We start from the raw sequence: 17,619 nt of genomic DNA, 5'->3' as shown, positions 1-17,619 counted from the left end.
CTGGAGTATTCTATAAATTTTAGATATCCTGTGTCCATTGTATGATTGGGTTGTCTACCTCTTTGCTGTTGAGGTGTTGGGGTATTCTATAAATTTTAGGTATGAGTTCTGTATCAGATATGTCATTACCAAATATATTTTCCCCAGTCTGTGGCTTTCTTTTTTACGCCATTGGACAAGTTTTTTGATGTTCACAGGGATTTGATTCTTGAAAGGTCCCACTCACTGTTTGGTTCTCTTCTGGTTGTAAGTTTCTCATTACTTGCAAGACTGTTCATACTGTGGATCAGGGTTTCTGTAGATCTTCCAAGGTTTTCTCTAAAGAAGTGTGTAGTCTTTGGTTTTACTCCTAGGTCTTTGATCCACCTTGAGGTGGTGTGTTTTGTTGGTGTTTTTTTTTTGTTAATGGTGTGAGGTTTGGGTCTTGCTTGAGTTGTCTACAGATGGTATTCCAATTTTGCCAACACCATTTGTTAAAAAGGCTATCATTTGCCCACTTAACTGATTTCATCTCTTTGTCAAAAATCAGTTGAACGTAGATAGATGAGCTGACTTCTGGGTTCTTAATTCTATTTCATTAATCTATGTGTCTGTCCCTGTGTCAGTATGACACTGTCTTGATTACCACAGCTGCGTAGTATGATTTAAATTCAGGGAGTATGATGCTTCCTACCTTGTTTCTCTTTTTCAAGACTCCTTTAATTATTCAGGGTTTCTTTCCATTCCAAATAAAATTGGAAATTGCCATTTTCTTCTCTTTGAAGAATAGCATTTGTATCTGTTTTAGGATTCCATCAAACTTATAGATTGCCTTTGGTAGAATTATAATTTTCATGATATTGAGGCTTCCTGTCCATAAGCATATTCTTCCATTTCTCTAGGTCTCATTTTGTTTCCTGTAGTAATGTTTTGTGTCTTTCTTTGTATAGATCTTTTAGTGTCTCTGGTTAGATTAGCTCCCAAGTATTTAATTTTGTGATTAGCTATTGTGATGTGTATTGGGGTTTTTTTAAGCTCCATTTCTGTATTCTCTTTGTCACTGTAAAAAAAGGCAATTAATATTTATATGTTGATCTTGTAGCCCATAACTTTGCTGAATTCGTTGACTATGACCAGGAGTTTTTCACATAGAGCTAGTTTTACCTCCTCTTTGCCAATTTGGATACCTCTTATTTCCTTCTCTTGTGTTATTGCTCTCACTAAGATTTCCAATGCAACGTTCAATGGGAGAGGTGATAATGGGCACTCATGTCTACTTCCTGTACTCAAAGGAAATGCCTTTAATCTCTTTCCATTGAAACTGGCATCAGCTCTTGATTTTGCATACATACTTTTCACTATATTGAAGAAATTCCCCTCTATTCCTGTTTTGCTGAGTGTTTTAATCAATAAAGTGTGTTGGATTTTGTAAAAGGCCTTTTCTACTTCAATTGATAAGATTATGTGGTTCTTGTTATTTGCTTGTTAATGTTCTGAATTACATTGATTGTTTTGCTTATGTTGAACCATCCTTGCATACCTATTATGAATCCAATTGGTCATAGTGAAATATTTTTATTTACGTGTTTATGTGCTGTTGGATTCTATTGGCCAGGATTTTATTCGGGATTTTTGCATCTATATTCATGAGAGATATGGTCTATAGTTTTCTGTTTTGGTGGTGTTTTTGTCTGACTTGTATCAAGGATATGTTTGCTTCATAGAATGAATCTGGGAGAATTCCATCCTTTTCTATTTTCTGAAATAATTTATGTAGAATTGATGGCAGTTCTCTGAATGTTTGATAATGTTCACTAGCAAAACCATCTGGTCCAAGATATTTTTTTTTGCTTGGAAATTGTTAAATTTCTTTTTTTGTGACAGGTTTGTTCAGGTGTTCTGCTTCAGTCTGTGTCAGATTGGGTAGACAGTGAGTTTCTAAGTAATTACCCATTTCCTCTAGATTTTCATATTTGCTTGAGTATAGTTTTTCTGTAATATTCCATTGTTAACCTTTTCAATTCAGTTAGTTCTGTTGTGACATTGCCTTTTCATTTTTTGTTGAGATTATTTGTGTCTTTTCTTTCTTTTCCTTTGTTAGTTTTGCTAGTGGTGTGTCAATTTTATTGACCTTTTTGGAGAACAAAATGTTTCTGGTTTAAGTTGTTTTCCTGATTTGTATTTTATTTATTTCTGCCCTAATTTTATAATTTAATTTCTTTCAGAGGTTGATGGGTTTTCTTGCTGGTTTTTTTTTTTCAACTTACTGAAGATACTGAGTTAGACAGTCAATTTTTTTCTTTCATTTTTTGATATGGTTGCTTATTCCTATAAATTTAGTATTGCTTTGGTTCTTTACCAGAGGTTTTGGTAAACAGTGTTTTCATTGTAGTTTTATTAGAAACATTTTTTAAGAAAAAAATTTATTTTACTTTTTATTTCTTCTATTACCCATGTTGTAAGGAGGGACCAGTCCTTGGAGAGAAACATCATTTTGGGGAGAGTGGAGGTACAGTTTAAGAGAAGAAGACCCTCAATGAGATGGATCGATTCAGTGATTGGGGTAAGGGGAGTGAAAGTGGCAGGGACAGTGAGGTTGGCACAGGATAGGGCAGAGTTTATGGCTCTTGTACACAGGGTTGTTATGAGTCGCAAATGACTTGATGGCACATAACAACAAGAACATTATCATGTTCAAGAGGGGTGTTGTTCATATTACAAAAGTAGGTTTTATTTTGTTTTTTTCTCTTTTATCCTCTTGTATTGATTTCTAGTTTTGTAGCTTTGTAGTCTGAGAAAATGTTTTGTACAATTTCTATGGGTTTGTTTGTTGGTTTTTTTTAATTGATGATTGCTTTGTGATTAAAATATGATCTATTCTGGAAAATCTTCCATACATCTTGAAGAAGTAAGTAAACTCAGCTTTTTATGTTGATTCTATCTTTTCTTGGAGAATGACGTATTGAAGTCTCCTATTATTATTGTGGTGTCATTACTTTTTTCAGTTCTGTTGACATTTACTTTATGTATTTGCAACTGTGTCATATGGCGCATAAATATTTATAATGCCTATGTGCTCTTGTTCTGTTGATCCTTTTAGCATTAAATAGTGTACTTCCTTGTCCTTTGTAGTGGTTTTTATGCTGAAATCTATTTTATCCAAGATGAATATTGCTACTTCTGATTTTTTCTGGTTGCTTGTTCACTTGGAATATTTTTTCCCCATCATTTTATTTTAGTCATTCACAATCAATGTAATAATTGAGAGGTAAGGTTTTGTTGCTATCATTTTGTTGGGTTATTTATGGTGGTGTTAGTGGTAACTTTGGTCCAGCTTGCTTTCTGTGGAATCTCTGTAAAAAAAGGACTCCCCTAAGTGTTTACTGAAACTGTGGCTCTGTTTACATAAACACCCTCATTTTATATTTTTTCTGAGAATATTTTGATCATTCTGTCATATTCTATGGACAGTTATGCTGGCTAATTTTTGGTTGACAGTTGTGTTCTTTAAATATTCGATATATGTCATTCCACTGTCTCCTTTCTCATATAGTTTCTGTTGAGAAATTGACACTTAATCTTATTTACTCTCCCTTATAAGTTACTTTTTGCTTTACCTTAGCTGCTTTCAGAATTTTCTCCTTGTGCTTGCTTCTGGCAAATTTGGCCACAATAAGCTGTATATGTATATTTTTTTCTTTCATTTTTTCATTATTCCTGGAAAGTTTTCTTCTAGTAACTCTTCCACAAACTTCTTGGTGACTTTTCCCCCTTCTTCTTGTTCTGGGAGTCCAATTATACTAATGTTGTTCCTATTGGTTGTCCTGCATTATTTTTGAGTTTTCTTTCTTTTAACTTCCTTTCTGACTCTGCTTTTCGTTCTAGCAGATCAATGTGAAGAACTCTCTCTTCTATTTTGTTGGTTCCCACAGTTTCTCCTAAACCCAGTTTGAAATTCTGGTAGTTCTCTTTCTCTGAACTTATATATCTCTGTTTGGATAATCTTTAGCAATATTTTGCTTGCATATTATTTTAACGACTTTTTATATAGTTTCTATAATATTGGATCATCTTTCTTGAGAACGATGAACAGCAAGAAAGATGCTATTATTTTTGTTGTTGTTATGTGTAGTCAAGTTGTCTGTCACTCATAGTGACCCTATGTATGATAACTCTGAACCCTGACCTATCCTGAATGAATCTCACTGTCTCCAGCATACCTACCCCCATTATCTCAGTTACTGTGAAATCCATCTCATACATCGTCTCCCTTTCCTGCACTGTCCCTCACTCTTCCAAGCATGATGTCCTTCTCTGAGAACTGGTCCCTCCTGGCAACAGGCCCAAAGTATGTGACACTTCAAACTCCTTACCTCTGAGGAATAGCTTGTTTTCACTCTCCAGGACACTCTCCAGGACAGACCTGTTTGTCCTCTTGGCAGTCCATAGTATGTTCAATAATCTTCTTCTGCACCAAAACTCAAAAGCATCTATTCTTCTATCATCCGTAGTCATTGTCATGCATTGTCTCTGATGCATGGCAAGTAATTGTGAAGATCATCACTTAGATCAAGCTTACCTTAGTTTTTAGATTGACCTTATAGCTCTTTGTCACTCTGCAGAAGTCATCAACAGATACTTTCCTAATGCAATTTGTCATTTTATTTCCTAACTACTGGTGCCAAGATGTTGATTTTGGAACCAAGCACAATGAAATTGTTAGCAATTTCATTCTCTTCTTCACCTGATGCTAATTGGGCCAATGGTGAGAATTTTTGTTTTCTTCATATTAATCTTGAAATTATATTGAAAACTACAGTCCTTGACTTGCAGCAAATGCTTCAAGTCCTCCACAGTTTTAGTAAGTAAGATTGTGTCATCTACATAATGCAGGTTGGTTTTGAGACTTCCTCCAATCCTGATACCACGTTTTTCCTTATAAAGTCCAGCCTCCAGGATGATCTGTTCCACATCTAAATTGAAAAGGTATGAAGATAAGATGCATCCCTTATGCACTCCTTTCCTAATTTTGGACCATGCACTGTCTCCTTGTTCTGTTCGGATAACTGCTTCCTGGTCCAAGTACAGGTTTAGCATGAGTACAATTAAGTGTTCTGAGATTCTCGTTCTTCTCCTCTGCATAACTGACTCATAGATAATTCCATTACAGTTGAACAAAAGACATAATGAGTATGGTATTGTGGATGGGTTAATAATAACTAGAGGACAATTAAAAAAATAGCATAAAAAATGAAGTATGTATTAACTGAGTCAAAAAGAAGTTCTCTTTACAGTCTGTAAATTTTAACCTATGATATCAATGCCTTTGAGTTGGCTTGCTGGAGAGAATATTAAACATACCACAGACAGCTAAAAGAACACACGGGTCTGTCCTAGAGAGGCTGAAACCTGGCTGTTCCTTGGACACAAGGATTTTGAAGCTACATCTCACAGAAAGTTGCTTTGGAAAGGTGGAGTGACAGCACAAGAGAGGTAGACCATGGATGAAATGGATTGATCCAGTGACTCGGGTAATGAGGGTAGTTTTGTCAGAATGATGAAATTGTCTGTGAATTATGGGATTGGCTGAGAGATGATGAGATAGAGCAGGGATCTGAGCTGTTGCACATAGTGTCTCTGAGTCAAAGGTGCATTAATGGCACGTATCACCACTACCACAAAAACCTAAAAATAATTATTTGGTTGTTGTTTAATGTTATGTGCCATTGATTTGCCTGCAACTCGTATTGACCTTAAGTACAGTAGCCCTAAACTCTTCTATATCCTGTGCTAATATTATTCTCTCTGACACACCCACACACATTACCCCAGTCACAGAATCAATCTATCTCATCAAGAGATTTCCTGTTTTGTGCTGTCCCTCCATCCTCCCAAGCATGACATTCCTCTCCAAGAACTGGTCCCACCTTGTAGCATATCCAACGTATGTCAGACAAAGCTTCAGAATCCTTGCCTCCAATGAGCAACCTAGTCTTGATATTATACACTTTATGATTAAAGTGATTTTTGTATGTTTTTTGTTATCATGATTTCCTATCCCTAGTAAGAAAGCAGCTCAGAATAAATTTAGTGTTAAATGGCAAATTGTCCCTCAACCCTACTCCGATTTTTAGAACACCTTAAGTTTTAATATAAATAACCTATTTGTTTAATAAAAGGGAAAAAATGAGCTCTCAGTATGAAGTTTCTATAAATCCAGGCCTGATTAAACAGCAAATTTATACTGAAATTTTAGTGAGTCTAAATTTATTTAATATTTTACTCTTTGAAATAACACTTTCTATTTCCTTCTCCATTCCAATATTCATTTTGAGAGCATTTATTTGTGTTTGTTCACGGATAACCACAGTAAAGTATTCTAATACTTGAATAAGTTATTTGTACTATCGTCTACTAAGCTGAGAAAGTAAAGGTTGTTTATGTAGGAAAAGGATCATATTTAATAAATTTTTCTTACAATATACTTAGATCGTCAAACAAAAGGACATACATACCTGGAGAAAATAAGCTTTGTGATAGATGATATCAATGTATAAACAGTGGATCCTTTATTGCTTACAATATTAAAGTAAAAGAAAATAATAGAGGGTTATTTGGGGTCCCTGAGTTATATGCTAATATTAAGGTAGTGGCCAGAACAAGAAAAAAACAAATAAATCTTGGCTTCATATTTAATATTAAATACAAAAAGAAGCAAAAATCAGTATAACTGAGAAAGATAACTTTCTTTGAAGCATTACACTAATCAGAAATAATAGAATTTAAGAGATATTTTCTAGCAAGAATATTATATAACTTGTGATGTCATGAACAAAGAACTTTTCATTGTAATTGGAAATTAAATGATAAATACTATAATATAAAATGTCACATTTTCAAGAAAGTAATGTTTTCACTTGATTTCCTTCTAAAATCTAACCAGATTTAGTTTTGCTCTATTTCTTTTTCTCATCAGTGAAATTTCATTTTGACTATGTGGATCACAACAAGCTGTGGCTGACTCTGAGAAGAATGGGAATCCCAGAACATTTGATTGTGCTAGTGTGAAACTTATACTTGGACCAAGAGACAGTTGTCAGAACAGAGCAAGGAGACAGACACTACATGGTTCAAAATCAAGAAGGGGGTTCATCAAGGATGTATTCTGTCTCCATACATTTTTAATCTGTATGCAGAACAGATCATCCGAGACGCTGGGCTATACGAAGAGGAATGTGGCATCAGGGTTGGTGGAAGAATCATCAATAACCTGCATTATGCAGATGACACAACCCTGCTTGCTGAAACTGAGGAGGACCTGAAGCGTTTACTGCAGAAGATCAAGGACTACAGCCTCCTATATGGACTGAAGCTCAACATCAAAAAAACAAAGATTCTCCAATTGGCAGCATCAGTATGGATGGTGAAGAGATTGAGATAGTTAACAGTTTTAATTTACTTGGCTCCACAGTCAACACTCTTGGTAACAGCAGCCAGGAAATCAAAAGATGAATTGCATTGGGAAAGTCGGCTGTGAGGGACCTCTCAAGAGTACTGAAGAGCAATGACATCAGACAGGAGACTAAGGTGCACCTGATCCAGGGTCAGAGAGTTGGACAGTAAATAGGGTTGATAGAAAGAGAACTGATGACTTTGAGCTGTGGTGCTGGAGAAGAGTGTTGAACATACTATGGACTGCTACGAGAACAAATGGGTTTGTCCTGGAGAGGGTGAAGCCGGAAGGCTCTTCAGAGTCAAGGATTCTGAAGCTTCGTCTGACATATTTTGGGCATGTTGCAAGGAGGGACTAGTCCTTGGAGAGGGGCATCATGTTTGGCAGAGTGGAGGGGAGGCGAAGGAGAGGAAGACCTTCGATGAGAGGGATCGATTCTGTGACTGGAGGGGTGGGAATAAGTGCACTTGAGATGGCTAGGTTGGCACAGGATAGAAGAGCATTTAGAGCTCTTGGACATAGGGTCGCTATGAGTTGCAAGTGACTAGATGGTACATAACAACAACAACAACGACAATATTTGAACAAGGCATTTGCTTACGTAATTTTCCAGCAGTAAAAGGCACATGGCAGCATCAGTTAAGAAGTCAAAAGACAGTACATTCATTGGGAAAATCTGTTGTCAAGGACTTCTCTAAAATACCAAAGAGAAGGGGTATCAGATTAAAAAAACTAAGTTGTGTCTATTCTAAGCCATGATAATTTCAACTACTTCATATGCATTTAAAAGTTAAACAATGAATAATAAGGAAGACTGAAGAATTGATTTTTTTGAATTGTGGTGTTAAAGAAGAGTATTGAATATCCCATGCATGAACTGTCAAAGGAACAAACACGTCTCTCTTTCAGAAATTGCAACCAGCATATTCTTTAGGAGCAAAGATAGTAAAACTTTATTCCACAAAACTTGAGTATGTTGTCAAGAGAAGCCAATCTTTCGAAAAAGACATTATGTTGGGAAAGTCAGAGGTTTAGTGCAAGAGAAGGAGATCCTCACTAAAGAGACAGATACAATGACTGTAACAATGGACTCAAGCATGGTGAAGATCATGTTGTTGCTGCTGTTTTCAGCAAGTCAAGTACAACTCATAAAGACCCCATGATCCATGAATCTGAACCCCACCTTATCCTGTGCCATCTTCACACTCCTGACATGCAAGAGCCCATTAGGGCAGTCACCATGTCACTCCACCTGGTCTTTCTCACCTCTACTGATTTTCCACCCTTCCCAGCATCATATCCCTCTCCAAGGAACAATCGCTGCTACCAACATGCCTTAAGTATGTGAGGCAAAGCCTCATCAGTTTTACCTCCAAAAAGCACCCTGACTGCACCTTCTCCAAGACATATTGTTTGTTTGGCAGTCCATTGGATGTTCAGTGATTCTTTGCAGTGCCACAACTCAAAGGCATTAATTCTTCTTCTGTCATCCCTATTCACTGTCCAGCTCTCTATTGTATAGCAAGTGATCAGAAAGACCATGACCTGAACCAGATGCATCTTAGTTCTCAAATTGACATCATTACTCCTCAATAATTTTGAGAGGTCCCTAACTGCATATTTTCCCAGTGCAATGAATTTCATTTCCTGACTGCTGGTACCAAGGATTTAAAGTAGATCCAAGTAAGATGAAATTGTTGACAATTTCAATCTCTTCTCCATTCATCATGATGTTGCCTACCAATCAAATGGTAAGAATCATTGTTTTCTTGACATTCAGATGCAATTCATAACAAAAGATATATTCCTTGATCTTCTGTAAAAAGTGCTTTAAAATCTTCTTCACCTTCAGCAAGCAAGATTGTGTCTGCACAACACAGGTTACTGATCCTGAAGCCACCTTCTTCTTCACAGAGACCAGCTTCTTGAATTATTAGCTCGGCATACAGATTGAATAGGTGTATAGAGAGAATGTTACCCTGACACACTCCCTTCTTAACTTTAAGCCATGCTGTGTTCCTCAGTTCTGTTCATGCAACAGCCGCTTAGTCTAGGTATAGGTTTCTCATGACCACAATTAAGTGCTCTGGGATGTCCATTCTTCTCAATGTCAGTCACAATTTCTTATGAGCCATATAGCCAAACACCTTTGCATAGTCAGTAAAGCACAAATAGACATTCTTCTGGTATTCTTTGCTTTTACCCAGGATCCATCTGATGTCAGGAATAATATCCCTAGTACTATGGCCTCTTCTAAATCCTGCTTGAACGTCTAACAGTTCTCTATCTATGTACTGTTCTAGCCATTTTTGAGCTATCTTCAGCAGTACACTGAAGTAATTGGCAAAATATAAGTCCCCAGGAATTGATGGAATATCAATTGACTTGTTTTTATTAACAGATGCAGCCTTGGGGTTGCTCACCAGTCTATGCCAGGAAATTTGGAGGACAACTGTCTGGCCTATGAATTGGAAGAGATCCATATTTTTTCCCATTCCCAAAAAGGTGATCCAACAGATTGTGGAAACTATCAAACAGTATTATTAGTAGTAAAATATTGCTGAAGATCATGAGGATGACACATACAGGGAAAGTTTAAGCTCTATTGTTCATCGAATACCTATAAATCCTAGACAACTCCATGATACCTAACTGCAATGTTAAGTGTCATGAATATAATAATCAGAATATCCATTATCATGTCTTTATATTTTTCTAGAACCATAAAAAACAAAAAGAATAATGGAATATTTCAATATGTATGTAAAATAAATCACCTTTACCTAGTACAAGAATGAAGTCAAGGACTTACCACTAAACCATTACAGAAAATAGAGAAGACGGTTGAGGATCCTGGTCATGCCACATCTACACACACATGAAAATAAACAAAAGAAATATAGAGGACTACAGATTTCAAGAGAGAAGACCAAACAAAGTATATCTTTGCAAAATGGCAGGATAAACTCAACAAAAGAAAGATTCACAAAGGATTGGTATTTGGTGAAAATTCTATTGACTTAGAGGGCCCAACTTTGGACTTCTTCTACATTAATGAATACAAACCAGCTTCTAGGATCAGCTTATTCATGAAGTTACCTTAGATTATGCATGATCAAATTGTTTCGTTGAGAAATGTTGGCCCGCTGGAGCTGGTGTTCTTTTGGCTTATAACAGAAGTCAACAAATTAAAATTCAGCTGGTTCCCTCATCTATGAATGCAATTCAAGATGTCAATGTGGACTTGATTGTCCCAATAGAGTTGTACAAAAGGGCACATAGTATTTCCTTTGCATCTTTCAAACTGGTAATGGCTGTAGCTGGGATGTAAAAACAATTGTGAAGGAATGAATTTTGTCATGGAAAGTGTTGGAGAGACAGTAATTACAAGTGAAGAAGCTGCAAGATGGGGCCAGTTGTATAATAACAAAGGAATCACATTTCCCTTTAAACTTGTCTGTGAATCTGATGCATTCACAGTGGATGTGACTCTATATGGAAAGATACCTCATTTTGTGAATCGCAGTTGTGACCCAAATCTTCAAGTGTTCATTGTTTTCATTGAGAACCTCAATATGCATCTTCCTCAAATTGCATTGTTTTCCACAAGAGCCATCAGTACTAGAGAAGACCTACATTTTGATTATGAGATAAAAAGTTCAGGATATACATCTTCAGATTATTTTGACCAAAGCCCAGCCAAAAAACGGGTCAGAAATGTGTGCAAGTGTGGAGCTGTGACATGCCAAGCTTATTTGAACTGAATTGTCAGTAAATAGAACTACTAGAAATTCAGTTTGGTTTATTAACATTAATTTTTAAAAAAATACCTGGGGGTATTTTTTCATACTGTCAAAATTACACCTATGTTAATTTATAACTCATAATTCTGTTTCAAAACCTTTGTCAAATGCACTACTGAAGTTTCTGAAGAAACACACATGCTCATGCAATGTGAAATGCACATGTTGAGTGGCTGTATTGCAAGAATTGAAGGAAAACTAACATGTACAGATCAACATACACATACTTAGTAAAAAGTCTGTAAATATAATTACATCCATCAGTGTCTAAAAAGTATTAAACTGATGATATAAGAATTAAGATCTAGCATTCAATTTGCTTTACACCTTGGAAAGGAGGTCAATTCAATTTGGACAAATATATAAATTCTTTTGTTATATTGTCATTCCTATTTGTCAATTTAATAACTAGAAAGCTATGGTGGCCTAGTGGCAAGAAGCTGTGCTGCAATCCTAAAGGCAAACAGTGTGAGTCCATCAACTGCCCCATGGGAGTAGGATTGACAATCTCCTCCCTTGCAATTAACTGCCTCTGAAAACTTGCTGGAGGTCAGCTATGGGTCGGCTCCCACTCTATGATACACAACAACAATAACATTTAATACTTTTTGTACTTGGTATTTTAAACAACTATGCAATACCAAATTTGTACTTTTATTGTTAAAATATTGGCATATGAATATTATAAAAATTAAAGGTATAAAATTATTTTTTATGAAAGAGCTAATAGAGATTAAGCTATACTTTATTGAAAGTTGCCAGACAGAAGACAGCATTGAAAGAATAAGTAATACTAGAGGTATATTTGTGGAAGAAGGAAAATAATTTTCTAAGGACACTATTTTTGTTGTTAGTCAAGTATGACTCACAGCAACCCTTTGAACAGCTAACATGAACCCTACCATATCCTATGTCACTATCACCACCATCACCATAATCTCTTACATACTAGAACACATAACTGAAATCATCATGTCAATCTATCTTGTTGGAGATCTTCTCCTTCACTGACTCTTCATCTTTCCAAGCACAATATCCCTTTCCAAGGAATAACCTCATCCAGCTACCTGTCCAAAGTTGTTGTTGTTGTTGTTACGTGCTGTCGAGTCGCCTGTAACTAATAGCGACCCTATGTACAATAGTCCTAAACCCTGATCAATCCCTTGCCAATCTTATTGTCTCTGACACACCAATCCCCATTACCCCGGTGACTGAATCAATCCACCTCATAGAAGGTCTTCCTTTCCTGTGCTCTCCCTCCACTTTCCCAAGCATGATATCCCTCTCCAAGGACTTATCCCACCTTGCAACATGTCCAAATATGTCAGATGAATCTTCAGAATCCTTGCCTCCTAGGAGCAACCAGTCTTCACCTTCTCCAGGATGAAGTTGTTTGTTCCCTTAACAGTGCATGGTATATTCAATACTCTTCTCTAGCACAAAAACTCAAAGGCATCAACTCTCCATCTATCAATTCTGATCATTGTCCAGCTTTCTGATGCATAGCAAGTAATTGCAAAGACTATAGCCTGTATCAGGTGCGCCTCAGTCTCCAGACTTATATCATTGCTCCTCCATACTTTGGAGAGGTTTCTGACAGCAGACTTTCCCATCACAATACATCTTTTAATTTCCTGGCTGCTGGTACCAAGACTGTTGGTTTTAGAGCCAAGCAAACTGAAGCTGTCCACAATCTCAATCTCTTCACCATCCATCATGATGCTGCCAGTCGGCCCAGTGGTGAGAATCTTTGTTTTCTTGATGTTGAACTTCAATCCACATTGAAGCCTGGAGTCCCTGACCTTCTGCAGCAAGTGCTTCAGGTTCTCTTCAGTTTCAGCAAGTATGGTGGTGTCATCTGCATAATACAGATTGTTGATGAGTCTACCTCCAATCCTGATGCCACATTTATCCTCATTGAGCCCAGCCTCCCAGATAATCTGTTCTGCATATAGATTTAGAAGATATGGAGATAGGGCACATCTTTGACACACACCCTCCCCAATTTTGAACCATGCAGGATTTCCTTGCTCTGTTCTGATGACTGCTTCCTGCTCCAAGTATAGATTTCACATAAGCACGATCAAGTGTTCTGGGATTCCCATTCTTCTCAGAGACAACCTTAGTTTGTTGTGATCCACACAGGCAAATGCCTTTGCATAGTCAATAAAACATAGATAGACATTCCTCTGATACTCTCTGCTTTCAGCCAAGATCCATTTGACATTAGCTATAATATCTCAAGTGCCACGGCCTCTTCTAAATACAGCCTACTCTTCAGGCAATTCTCTGTTGATGTGTTGTTTCAGAAAGACAAATCTTTGCCTGCTTTGCCTTTAAGGAATACACTAACTATACTTTCTCCAAAACATACAGGTTTGGTTTTTTTGCAGTCTTCGTGATATTTGGTACTCCTCTCCAACACCACGACTCAAAGACATCAATTATTCTGTAATCCTTGTTCATTGCAAAGCTCTTTACTGCATGGCAGATGATTGAGAAAATGATGGGCTAAATTAGGCACACCTTAGTCTTCAAAGTGACATCATTTCACTTCAGCATTTTGGAGAAGTACTGACACCAGACCTGCTCAAGGTACTCTATCTCCTGATTTTCTGACTCCTGGTACTAAGCATGTTGATTTTTGACCAATGTAAGATGAAATAATCGACAACTTCTATGCTTTTGCCACCTATCATAATGCTGACTATTGTTCCTGTGGTGAAGACCTTTATTTTCTTGATGCTGAGATGTAATCCATACTGAAGGGTGCCGTCCTTGATCTTCTGCCCCAAGCACTTAATGTCCTCCTCATTTTCAGTAAGCAAGATTGCGTTGTCATCATAATATAGATTGTTGATAAGTCTTCCTCCTATCCTGCTGTCACATTACTTTTCTTAGAGTCAGTTTCCATGGATTATTTGCTCAACATACAGATTGAATAGGTATAGAGAAAGGATACAACTCTGATGCATACTTTTCCTGATTTTAAGCCATTTAATATTCCCCTTCTTGTATGGGCAATAGCTTCCGTGATCTAGGTATAGCTTTCATATGAGCACAATTATGTGTTCAAAGAGTCCCATTCTTTTCAATGCTAGTCATAATTTGTAATTATTCACGTAGCCAAATATATTTGCATAATCAATAAAACACAAACTGACATTTTTCTGGTATTCTCTGGTTCCAGTCAGGATTCATCTGACATTAGCAATAATATCCCTGATGTTGTGGCCTCTTTTAAAACCAGCTTGAAATTCTGGTGGTTCTTTCAATATACTGTCCTAGCCTAGCCAGTTTTGGATTATATCCAGAAATATTTATCTTGCATGTGATTTTAATGTTATTGCTTAATAATTTAACATTCTGTTGGATCATCTTTCTTGGAAATGAGAACAAATATAGATCTATTCCAATGACTCAGCCAGGCAATTGTCCTCCAAATTTCCAGGACTGGTCCTGTTAGGAGAAATATGTCAATTGAGAATCCATTGATTCCTAGAGCCTTATTTTTCGCCAGTATCTTTAGGGAAGCTTGAAATTAATATTTCATTACCATGGACTTGTTCTTGAGGTACTCGCTGAAATTCGATCATGTCCCATAATTCTTTTTTCTCAGGATATTCTGTGTATTCCCTCCATCTTCTGTTGATGCTTCCTGGATTGTTCAAGATTTTGCCCATAGCATCTCTCAGTATTGCAACTTGAGGCTTGAGTTTGTTTTTAAATTCTTTTGGCTTCATAAATGCAAAGTGAGTTCTTCCCTTTTTTATCCTCTATCTCTTTGCACATTTTATTTTAAGAACAGTTTAAGTTAAACTAAAAGTAAGAGCAAAGTTTTAAAAATATGCCAGGTATAGAATATCAATAACATCAATAATTTCCAGAATCTCAATCGTCTAGTTTTAACAAAGCATTCTATGTTCTATCCCATTCATTTTAAAACCCCAAACAGACCACTTCACATGGAGGCAATACCAACTTTTGGTAATCCCACAAGTAATGCAGTAGAAACTCCCTGAAAACAAAATATTTGGTGACAATATTCAGAGGCAGTTAAATCACGTGGGAAAAGACTGTGCATCCGTCTCTTGAGGAACAGCTGGAGAATTCTAGCTGTGTGCTTTTGAGATTGCAGCACAGCTTCTTACCACTAGGCTACCAGAACTCCCTTATATTATTTGATCTTTATTAGATGTTTCTGGGTGGACTCAAATCTCCAACTTATCTGTACACAACCTCATGTGTTAAGGACGTATATGGCAGGTTAAAATAAGAAAGTGAAGATTTTGGAAATGTGTTTGTATCATGAGAATTTCCCCTTATTTACAAAAATCTTACTACAGATTTTTTATATTATTCAACTTGAAATTATTCTTTATATGATATTTTTACTAAGAACTGATACAATATATGGTTAGTACAATATACAGTATACGGTTAGTTAGCAGGAGTGGTTCTTTGTAGTCCTGAGAACTTCATCATCTTATATGTTCATAAAATCCAAACTATTCTAAACCCTTCTGACATCACCTGCCCATGAGGAGAAATTTGGCATCAGGATCGAAGGAAAAATCATCAACAATCTGCATTATGTGAATGACACAACACTGCTTCCTGAAACTGAGCACTTGACCTGAAGCACTTGCTGTGGAAGGTCAGGGACTGCAGTCTTCAGTATGGTTTGAGGCTCAATATCAAGAAAACAAACATTCTCACCACTGGGTCTATTGGCAGCATCACAATGGATGGTGAAGAGATTAAGATTGTTCACAGTTTTGGTTTGCTTGGCTCCACAGTCAACACCCTTGGCACCAGCAGCAAGGAAATTAAAAGATGGATTGCAATGGGAAAGTCTGTGGTTAGAGATCTTTCTAAAGTACTGAAGTGCAATGATGTCGGTCTGGAGACTAAGGTGCACCTTATACCTGCTGTGGTCTTTGCAATCACTTGCTATGCATCAGAAAGCTGGACAATGACTAGGGATGAAAGAAGGAGAATTGATAACTTTGAGCTGTGGTATTGGAGAAGAGTATTAAATATGCCCTGGACTGCTAGGAAAAGAAAACAGGTTTGTTCTGGAGAGTGTGATGCCAGGCTGCTCCTTGGAGGCAAGGAGTCTGAAGCTTCTTCTGACATACTTTAGACGTGTTGCGAGGATAGACCAGTCCTTGGGGATGGATGTCTTGCTTGGGAGATTGGAGGGACAACATATGAGAGGAAGACCCTTGATAAAATGGATTCATTCAGTGACTGGGGTAGTAATGGGGGTAGGTGTGTGAGAGATGGTGAGAATGGCATAGGATAGGGCAGAGTTTAGGGCTGTTGTACACAGGGTAGCTATGAGTCACAGGCTACTTGATGGCACACAACAACAACAACTAGTGAAGTTCATTATCTTCTATTTGTATCATCAGCAAAAAGTCTCTTTGCTTTTTTCTTTACTTTAACTAGTCCTCATAAAGCCTGAAATTAGATATCTCCAAAATGAAAAAAAAAATATCTCTTTAAAATGGAATGAAAACAACTAAATCTGACATAAATGGCATGAACTTCAAAAGCCTTATTTTTAAGTATATTACTTTTCCTAATTACATGGTGATAGATATGCCCACTATGTTGAAAGCATGCTTTAATGCCTCAAAACTTTATTTCAAATGCAACTAGTTGATGTTATATACAGCACCATTTATAGATTCTAACTGTTCTATTGGAGGTGAAATGAACTTAAGCTTTACCACATTACATCATGCTCCAAATAAAGAAGAACATGAGGAGTTAACAGATGACTTTGATAAATGGAATCACTTAACCCTGGTCATGCTCAAATCTTAATGGAATAGAAACCTCATTTTGAACTTAGCTTTCTCAGTATACTGCTAGGATTTTGAACTTATATAGACATATATGAAAATAGGATGGGATCAGCTAGATAAATTTCTATTCACATGGAACAGTAGACCTTACTAGATCTGAATGTAATACTCAATCTAGACATGTGAGATTGATGGAATGGCCTGGCACAAGTCAATTACATGGACCACTGACAGGATCCTTGGGGAAATTTCATTCAATTGAAAGAAATTGTCCAGCAAAATAACTGTAGTTCAGAAATATTATTTACTGTTTTCTTCTTTCTCCCACTTTTTATTGTCATTTGGTGTAAGTTTATAGCACAAGTTAATCTTGCAGTTGACTATACATATTTTATTTCATGATGTTGTTTGTGATCTCTTTAATTCAGTAGCACTCTTCCCACTTCCTCCCTAAAGTCCTTGTTTCTGTTTGTCCTTTGACTCTGACATTCCAGAAACATGTTCTTGGTAACTATGAGAGTAGAGATTCTTTTCAGTTATGATTTCTGTCACTTTAACATTGCTTTGG

The 17,619-nt window shown here is 36.7% G+C and overlaps 1 pseudogene; it reads left to right on the top strand.

Moving 5' to 3' along the window:
- The window catches only part of LOC102867329, a 36,329-nt pseudogene extending 25,133 nt beyond the window's left edge, over nucleotides 1–11,196 (top strand).
- Nucleotides 11,197–17,619: the final 6,423 nt, after the last annotated feature.

The sequence above is a fragment of the Elephantulus edwardii genome, unplaced genomic scaffold (genome assembly GCF_000299155.1).
Source record: "Elephantulus edwardii isolate Elephantulus edwardi_28Jun2011 unplaced genomic scaffold, EleEdw1.0 scaffold00128, whole genome shotgun sequence".
Classification (NCBI taxonomy): Eukaryota; Metazoa; Chordata; class Mammalia; order Macroscelidea; family Macroscelididae; genus Elephantulus; species Elephantulus edwardii.
This window is presented reverse-complemented; position numbering and strand designations above follow the sequence as displayed.